The sequence below is a fragment of the Sciurus vulgaris genome (genome assembly GCF_902686455.1).
Source record: "Sciurus vulgaris genome assembly, chromosome: 2".
NCBI classification, from domain to species: domain Eukaryota; kingdom Metazoa; phylum Chordata; class Mammalia; order Rodentia; family Sciuridae; genus Sciurus; species Sciurus vulgaris.
The window spans coordinates 79447029-79456288 of NC_136462.1; positions in this window are offsets into that span (position 1 = coordinate 79447029).

A 9260-nucleotide genomic window follows, 5' to 3' on the forward strand; every position below is an offset into this window, starting at 1 on the left:
CCAGAAACCCTGCCAGATGACAAGAGGAGCATGAAAACGGTGCAATCCGCCCGAACAGAACAGGATTGGGGAGGGTTTGGGGATGAATTCATGACAAGTACAGGAAACACAAAAGCTTAGTAACCACAGTGCACTGTGCATGGCTCAGCTATGAACAGCTTTTGTACATCATGAAATAGTAACGTGACACTTGATGGGGCCAAGCCAAGCATGTTTTCATGCTGTTTGCCAGAGGTGCCAGGCATCCTGCCTTCCAGCAGTTCTGGTTCCCCAGGTTGGGTGGGACCATGTGGTTGATTCTGGCCGCTGTGCTATTAGAGTGCATTTGATGGCTTGACTTGACTGGCATTCTCTCCCTCTGGCATGGAACCAGAGCGTTTGATGTGACTGCCCTGGCTGGCTGTCCCCAACCTGCCCACAGTGAACAGCACCCTCCCTCCAACCTGCAAACAGGGATGTAGGTGAGCAAGGAGCGTGCACACCTGTGTTGTTTAAAGCTGCTGAGGCTCAGGAGCTGCACTGCTGATTGATCCACAAGGTGAACCACACTGGGAGGTGGGGTTTGGCTCAGGCTGCTGTTTGTCTTCCATATTGGTCCTTTAACTTCAGTCTCAGCTGGCATGTAGCTGCACACTTTGGAACAGGCTTCAGAACTTTCTTTGCAGCCAGGTGTGGCCACATGACTACTGAGGTATGCAGTTTTCAGATCATGGCCCTTAAAAGGTGTGTATGCAGTTAGCTGTGGTGGCTCACACCTGTGATCAGCTGCTTGGGAGACTGAGGCAGGACGACCTCAGGTTTGGAGGCAGCCTCAGCAACTTAATGAGATCCTGTCTCAAAAAAATAAGAAGGGCTGGGGGTGTACTTCAGTGGTCAGCAGCCCTGGGTTCCATCCCACTACTGGGGAAAAAAAATGTGCATGTGCTTCTCCTGCCCATCTTTCCTTTTGTGGGTAACAAGCATGTGAGTGTTGAACTTGGACCTTGGGGACAAGAGTCATCCTAGGGGAGGAAGCAACCTGCATCTGGACCACCCTGGAGCAAAGCCACTCAACTTCCTAACTGCCTCCCAGCCCAGGCTTTTACTTAGAAATAAAATTCTCTGTGATGCAAAAAAAAAAAAAAAAAAAGAGTCCATTTTTAATATCCCTTTATATAAAGAAACCAATCACAGAAAGCAGTTTGGAATCAAAACTAAACATGTAAAGTACCTTCGACATTTCAACATTCTATTTCATATGCCCATATTTTAGTGTACTTGTTTCCTTAATAAAAAGTGCTCTCACTGGGCATGGTGGTGCACACTTGTAATCCCAGCAACATGGGAGCCTGAGGCAGGAGGATCACAAGTTCTAAGGCAGCCTCAGCAACTTTAGTGATGCCCTTAGCTACTTAGCGAGACCCTGTCTCAAAATAAAACTTAAAAAGTGCTGGAGATGTGACTCCGCAATGAAGGACACCTGGGTTAAATCCAAGTGGCTAAGCACCCCCATATTTCATCCCCAGTACCAAAAAAAAGGGACTCCCTTGTCTTTGATATTCTCTTAAGAATCAGATCTGGAGGTCAAACTATCCTAACAACTGTGCTAAAGTGCTAAGATTGAAAATTTGTGTTGGGTGTATTTGATATTAAATTTTCTTCATTTTTGCTTTTCAATATTTTACTATTCACTGTCTATAGCAAAGTGCTTTTAAATAGTTCTCTGAAATAACTGTTGAAAGAAAGACTACAATTTAGTGAGTTATAAATCTTCAGAACTTAACAGAAACCCTTATCTGAAAATTGTTCAGAGTATCTGTATATCACAAAGTAAGAAGGAATATATCAATGTATTAATGTGTTTAATTAACATGATTTTTTCTTCAGTGCAGACCATGGGATATGGAGTATGTACTAGTTCAATTTAGTTACTGCTATAAGGCGAGTCGATTGACCTTGTCAAGAAAGCAAACTCCAGGGGAGGCAGCTACCCCAGTAACAAAAACCAAGACAGAGGAAGCCAAAATTCAGGCACCCACATCTTGATTGAAGCCTTAACTATTGTTAAACATCACAGGGAATATCAAGTATTGGGTTTACTAGCAAAAGCAGTGGCATAATGAATAGCATAATGGATATTAGGCCAAATGTTTTTTTCTGATAGCAGATACTGATCCATAGTGGGAGGTGGATAGAGAAGAATGAAGGAACTTTGGATTATGCAGAGGGGAGAGAGAGGAGGGTGGGTTGGTGGGGATGGGAAGGACAGTAAAATGAGACAGACATTATTATCCTATATACATGTATGAAAAAAAATTAAAAATTAAAAAAAAGAAATGGGCTTTCCTAAAAACATATTTAAGACCAATCACTGTTGGTTCTGGTTCTGTGACCTGGTGTCCTTGGCCTGCCCTCTTGCCCTGGACCTGGTGCCCCAGGCTCCAGCAGGACAGAGTCTCTGAAGGGGTGGGGAGGGAGGGCCCAGGAGGGCCAGGGAGGGTCCAGGAGTGGGCTTTATGCCAGTGCCACTAATTAGAGTGTGGGGTCATTACTACCTTGACTGCTAATATCTTGGCCAAATTCAGGAGATAGTCCTCTGCCCAGAGGCACCTGAACCTCTGTGGAAGAACTACAGAGCTATTTGCATGAACTGGCAATGAAACATCTATTTATGAGCAGTCTTTCCCAGGACCAGACAATATGACTTTTACTGCTGGAAAAAAGAATGCAGGGTTACACATGGTACCTCCAGAAAACAGCACAACTGATAGTGGACCTAGGGAGACAAAAAAATTGCAACAGAAAAAGGGAGTCCATAAAACCCAGCCAAAAGTAGGAGCACTGAGTCTCCTGTGAATAGATTGGTGTGGATTTAATAGCATTAGGAATGGATGAAAGGAAAATAGACAACCTAATGCCACCCTAATACAGTTATGGAAGCAACTGCCAAAGCATAAAAAGTTTCAGCCATTACATCTCAATAAGAAACCAGGGAAGGGCGGCAGTCAGAAAAGTAAAATGGACTCCTACTCCCAAAAGAAACAAAGTCAAGCCTGTCCTACTAGGCAATGTAATGAAAGCAGACCCCATGGCTCCCCTGAGGAATCTTTGAGCTTTTGGTATGAGACAACGGGGAGAGGTCAAGGTTCAGACATGGCTCTGGACCAGAGGCATTGGCAATACATTGATCTTCAAAAACTGTTCACAGAGTAACAGCATTGGTGGAGACAGAAGCTGAGTGGACCTACCTGTGAGGTGATCATGGACATATATTCTAGATAAACTGAAAGCTACCAAACGGAAGACTACAGCCTGACATAGTATTGCAATTGCATTGTATGAAAAAGCAAGTAACTTTCTACATAGAATGGATCATGTTTATATGCAGGTGTCATCCTCTTGAGGTTGAAAGTGTGGATTTATAACTTTGGAAACACTGCTAGTGGTTGGCAGGCCCCTGGGAATGTCGGGAGATAAAGGGCATTTTACTAAGTCAGCTAAGACATATTCAGACATAGAGTTTACACTAATTTTTTGTATTTTTACTTGAGTAAGTTTCATCCTTAGTATTATGTAGGAAGTTACAGTAAATGGTAGTCCATTCTTACATCTATAGCTTAATTCTTTTTTCATCTAGAATTATGCTGAATGTCTCACACTGACAAAAAAGCAGACTAGAAGTTTTCTCCTTAAAGTCGTTTTGCATCCATCATATAACAAACAGGTGAGAAGAAGAGAAGGAAGCTGGGACTGGCTTCCTTCAGAGCATTTGTCCTTCAGAGGGAAAGCATGACACTGTACATTAAGAACATGGCTTTTTGTTGTTTGGGGGTTTTCCCCACATCTTATGGTGATTTCCATAAACTTGACCAAGGATACTGCCTAATGATTAACTATGGAGACTGACATTTGTCCCAAGCTGGCCATTGCTCACAGCTGGCCCTCAGCCCCCTGCCATGTGTAGGGCTCAGTCATCCTCTCCAAGGCTTTGTCGGCATCAAACAAGGGGTAGTTTAGGCTTCAATTTCAAGAATCCCTTCTTTTCACTCCCAGATATCAGTCAGCTGGCATTGAGGTATAATGAAAGGCAGAAGGTATGTAGAGAGAGATTCCAAAACTTCCCTGTGTTGCCCACAGCTACAGTTTTGGATTCTGGCAGGTGGAACAATGTGACACCTGCAATCCTCCTATCCAAGTAGTTTCAACTTTGAGGACTCCAGCTCATACTAATTGTCATGAAGTTTGACCTCTTGTCATAATGCAGTCATCTTGAAGGAAATTGTCATTTCTGCATGGATTGCTGGAAAGATCGCTCAATTTTGCTTTCTCTGCTAATTCCATAGCATTATTCCAGTATTGTTTTCCATTTTCCATTTCCCATACCTTATTTCTGGCTTCTTAAAGCTGATCATTCTTGCAGGGGCCACTTGCTTCTCCTAGACCACAAAAGTAAGGGCCTTCCTTGTCAACTGCCAGGGCTACACACCACCCTCAATGTACGCACTGTGCTGCTGCCATTGGTATTATATACAATGCAATCTTCTTATCTTGCTCTTGGTAGTGATTTACAGGCAACCAGGAAATGTAACATACTTATTTAAATAAAACTAAAATGTCTAAATCAGTCATTACCTCCCTATATAGTTTTTGACATTTCTTGACCTTGATAGTTCTTTTTTTAGACCTGCACAGAATCTAGTCATCTGGTTAAGGATTTTAAACAGACACAACTATGAACCCAAGAAACTGTATTGCTATTACTGTTGATCATACTAAAGCTACTCATTTCTTTAAGTATATAACCCACAAGGGTGTGAAATAACTACAATAAAACTGTTTTGTGTACTGTAAATCCTTAGTATTTTTATATACATATGATAGGGATGCATATTATTTTCTTCACGTGGCTTAAATAAAGCACTACACCAATCTGCTAAACTAAATAGACATTTAGGATACATTTTTAAATTTTTTATTAGTGCATTATAGTATATAATAGTGGAATTCATTTCATATAATCATGCATACATGAAATATAATTTGATCCATTTCAGTCCCCAGTATTTCCTCTTTCTCTCTCTTGTCTCTCTTTTTATTCCTCTTACTCTAATCTACCAGTCTTCCCCAGTTTTTTTGTTCTTTTCTTATTTGGTGCTTTATAGATATACATAAAAGTGAAATTCACCACAGTATATTCACATATGTACATAGCATATTTCGGTAAATTTCATTCCATGTTTCCTCCTTGTTCCTATTCCTCCTCCTCCACCCTGTAATCCCTTCCCCTATTCCACTAATTTCCTTTCTGTTTTCTTAGGATCCCCCTCCTGTTTTTTCCCTATTTCACTCTAACTTCTGCATATGAACAAAAACATTCAACCTTTAACTTTCTGAGTCTGGCTTATTTCACTTAACATGATGTTCTCCAGTACCATCTACTTATGGATGACATTTCATTCTTCTTTATGGCTGAATTTTGAACTCCATTGTGATTATACATCACATTTTCTTTATCCATTCATCTGTTAACAGGCACCTCGATTGGTTCCATAACTTGGCTATTGTGAATTGTACTTCTGTAAACATTGATGTGCCTGTATAGCTACAGTACTCTAATTAAGTTCTTTTACATAAATATCAATGAGGTGGGTAGCTGGGTCATATAGTGGTTTCATTCCTAGCTTTTTGGGGAATCTTCTCATTTCTTTCCAAAGTAGTTATACTAGATTGTGGTCTCACCAACAATTTTTTAGTGTACCTTTTTCCCCACATCTTTGCCAGGATTTATTATTTATATTCTTCATGATTGCCATTCTAACTGGAATGAGATGAAATCTCAATGTAGTTTTGATTGGCATTTCCCTGACTGTCAAGATGTTGTTGGCCATTTGTATTTCTTCTTTTGAAACATGTCTTTTTCTTTTGCCCATTTATTGATTGGGTTACTTGAGTTGTTTTTGCTGTTAGGTTTTTTTTTAAGTTCTTTATATATTGTGGATATTATTCCAATTGGAGGAGTATCTGGCAAAGATTTTTGCCCATTTTGTAGGTTCTCTTTTCATGCTCTAATTTCCTTTGCTATACAGAAGCTTTTAATTTGATTCCATCCCACTTATTGATTCTCTGTTTTATTTCTTGAAGTTTTGGGGCCTTGATAAGGCATTGCCTATGCCAGTATCATTGGAGTGTTGAGCCTATGTGTTCCTGTAGCAGCTGCAAAGTTTCTGATCTAATTCCAAGGTCTTTAATTCACTTTGATTTGACTTTTGTACAGGTAAAAGATAGAGATCTATTTTCACTCATCTACATATGGATATCCAGTTTTCCAGAACCATTTGTTTAAAAGGCTATCTTTTCTCCAAGGTATGCTTTAGGTGTCTTGGTCAAATATCAGATAACTGTATCTATGTGGGCTTGTCTCTGTGTCTTCTATTTCATTGGTTTTCATACCTATTTTGATGCCAATACCATGCTCTTTGGATTACTATAACTCTCTAATACAATTGGAAATCAGGTAGTGTGATGCCTCTAGCCAACTGCTCTTCTTGTCAGTATTGTGTTGGCTATTCTAGATCTTTTATTACTCCAAATGAATTTTAAGACTGTTTTTTCCTAGTTCTTTGAGAAATTTCCTTAGTATTTTGATGGGAAGTCCATTGATTCTGTATATTGCTCTTGGTCACATGGTCATTTTGACAATATTAATTCTGCCTGTCCATGAACATGGGAGGGCTTTCCATCTTTTAAGATCTTCTTCAATTTCTTTCTTCAGCATTCTATATTTGTCATTGTAGAGATATTTTACTCCTTGGTTTAGATTTATTTCTGAGTATTTTTGAGGCTTTATGAATGGGAGTGTTTTTCTGGTTTCTTTCTCAGCAAATTCATTATTGGAGCTAGCAAAGTTATTGAATTTTATATACTGATCTTGTTTCCTGTTACTTTGCTGAATTTGTTTTTCAACTTTAGAAGTCTTCTGGTGGAGTTTCTGTGGTCTTCCAGATACAGAATCTTGAACAAACTGGTTATCCTGATGGCTTATTTTTACATATGGGCTGGAAAACTAATTAAAGTTTATGAGTTTGCTAGGCTACCAGAAACCTATTTTGCCACCAGGGTTTTTGTTTGTTTGTTTTGGTTGGTGTGTGTGTGTGTGTGTGTGTGTGTGTGTGTGTGTTACTGAAGATTGAACTCAGGGCTTTGCCCATGCTAGTCAAGGATTCTAGCACTGACCTACATCCCAGGTCTTTTTTACTTTTATCTTGAGAAAGGATCTCATAAGTTTTGCAAGATGACCTCAAACTCATAGTCCTCCTGCCTCAGTTTCCCAAGTATCTGGAACTGTCACCAGTTTTAAAGGAAGAAATACTCTAATAACTCTCTTGCCACACATTCATTTAGTGAAAGTCAAATAAAAGCTGAATGTAAGAGAAGCCAAAGGTCTCACACTCATAATACAAAAATTTATGAAATTCACTTACTTTCAAATTGACACTTCAGCCTACCCTAGATTTATTTGGTGTCACCCCCAGACAGATTTACTTGGTGTCCCAAAAACTGTTTCCAGAAAGTAAATATATGCTCTTTTGTAATAGTTGATGGGTGGGAGTTGTTGTTGTAGAAGGTGGTGGAGGGTATGGTTGTTGAATTGCTATTTATAAAGTCCTTCAAGCAGTTTTTCTATTTTAAGGCCAGACACCTCTTTAAGCATCATCATCTCCCGGTATTCAAAAGTAAAGTCATTGTTGCCTCCAATTCCTGGGCCAAGCATAACTGTACCTGGAAGGCTTCTTCCTGGATTCCGCTTTTGCAAGCTTGGTTTCACATTTCTTAGTTCTCTGAAGTCTGTTATGTTTACATTTTGGCTGCAGCTTTTCAGATATTTCTGTCATTTTATCTGCTATGTTCTTCTTTTCCATTGTCTTTGTGATCATGGAATTCTACCTCTTTAAATACCCACTCTTTGGAGTTTTAGAGAGACAGAAGTAAACACATGTTCAATCTGCCATACATCACAAAAAAGTTCGTCTTTTCTGCATAGTTTGAACTATTTGAAGTTGTTTCATCCTATGTACATAAATTATTATGTTATATGAGTAGTTATTAGATCAACTAATTAATAATACCTAGAGATGAGCCTCTGAAAAAGTAAAAAGATAGGAGGGAAGCCTAAAAATGGATAATGATGAAAAATGAAAGATTTATGGACAATGTTCCTTCGATGACAATGACAATGTTAGTGATCTGCCAAGTAGCATTCTTTTTAAGACTCTGAGACAGAATAATGGACACCATCCCTTCACTCTCATTTATTGTGCTCAAGAACCCTTCCCACAAGCAAAATGCACTCTTAATGAGTCAATAAACTGATATACATTAAGTACCTGCAATAGACAAGACAAAAGAAAATCTCCAATATTGGCAAAGATACCAAATTATCTGCAATTAAATCCAAAGATTCTTCTCCTTTGCCACCCTTCTTCTCTCATAGCCCTAGATGCAAATATATTTGGGAAGCTGGGATTCCCACCAATCTACAGTAAAAGAATTTCATCTCAGGTGAATTTTCATACTCCAGATCCTGGACACTTTCTATCTATCTCAGGTACTATCTTGCTGGTAGAAAGGCAGCTTGCTGAGAAATTATATCAAGATATATCTCCACAGTTTCTGGTCATCAGTAATCCTTTTTGGAGAACTCCCAGTGTGTGTATGCATGTACATTTCCCAAAGAAACTAAAAAATGTTCGTCTGATCTATTTTAGTTTTTTTTTTTTTTTTTTTTTTTTTTTTTTTTTTTTTTGCTGCTGTGACTCAAAGATCTGACCAGAACCATTTTAAAGAAGGAAAACTTTATTTGGGGGCTCATGGTTTCAGAAGTCTCAATCCACAGACAGCAAGCTCCATTCCTCAGGGCTGTAGGTGAGGCACATCATGGCAGAAGAGCATGGCAGAGGGAAGCAACTCACATGATGATCAGAAAGTAGAGAGAGAAGTCTCCACTTGCAGATACAAATATATTCCCCAAAGCCAAGCCCCCAATTCCCACCTCCTCCAGCACATCCTACCACTTCAGTTACCACTCAGTTAATCCCTATCAGAGGATTAATTCACTGATTGGGCTAAGACTCTCACAACCCAATCATTTCTCCTCTGAACCTTCTTGCATTGTCTCATATGTGAGCTTTTAGGGGACACCTCACATCTAAACCATAACATTATCTTTCCAAATGTGGGACTCCCTACTTCATCTTCTTTCCTTATATTTTTTCTTTCTTTCT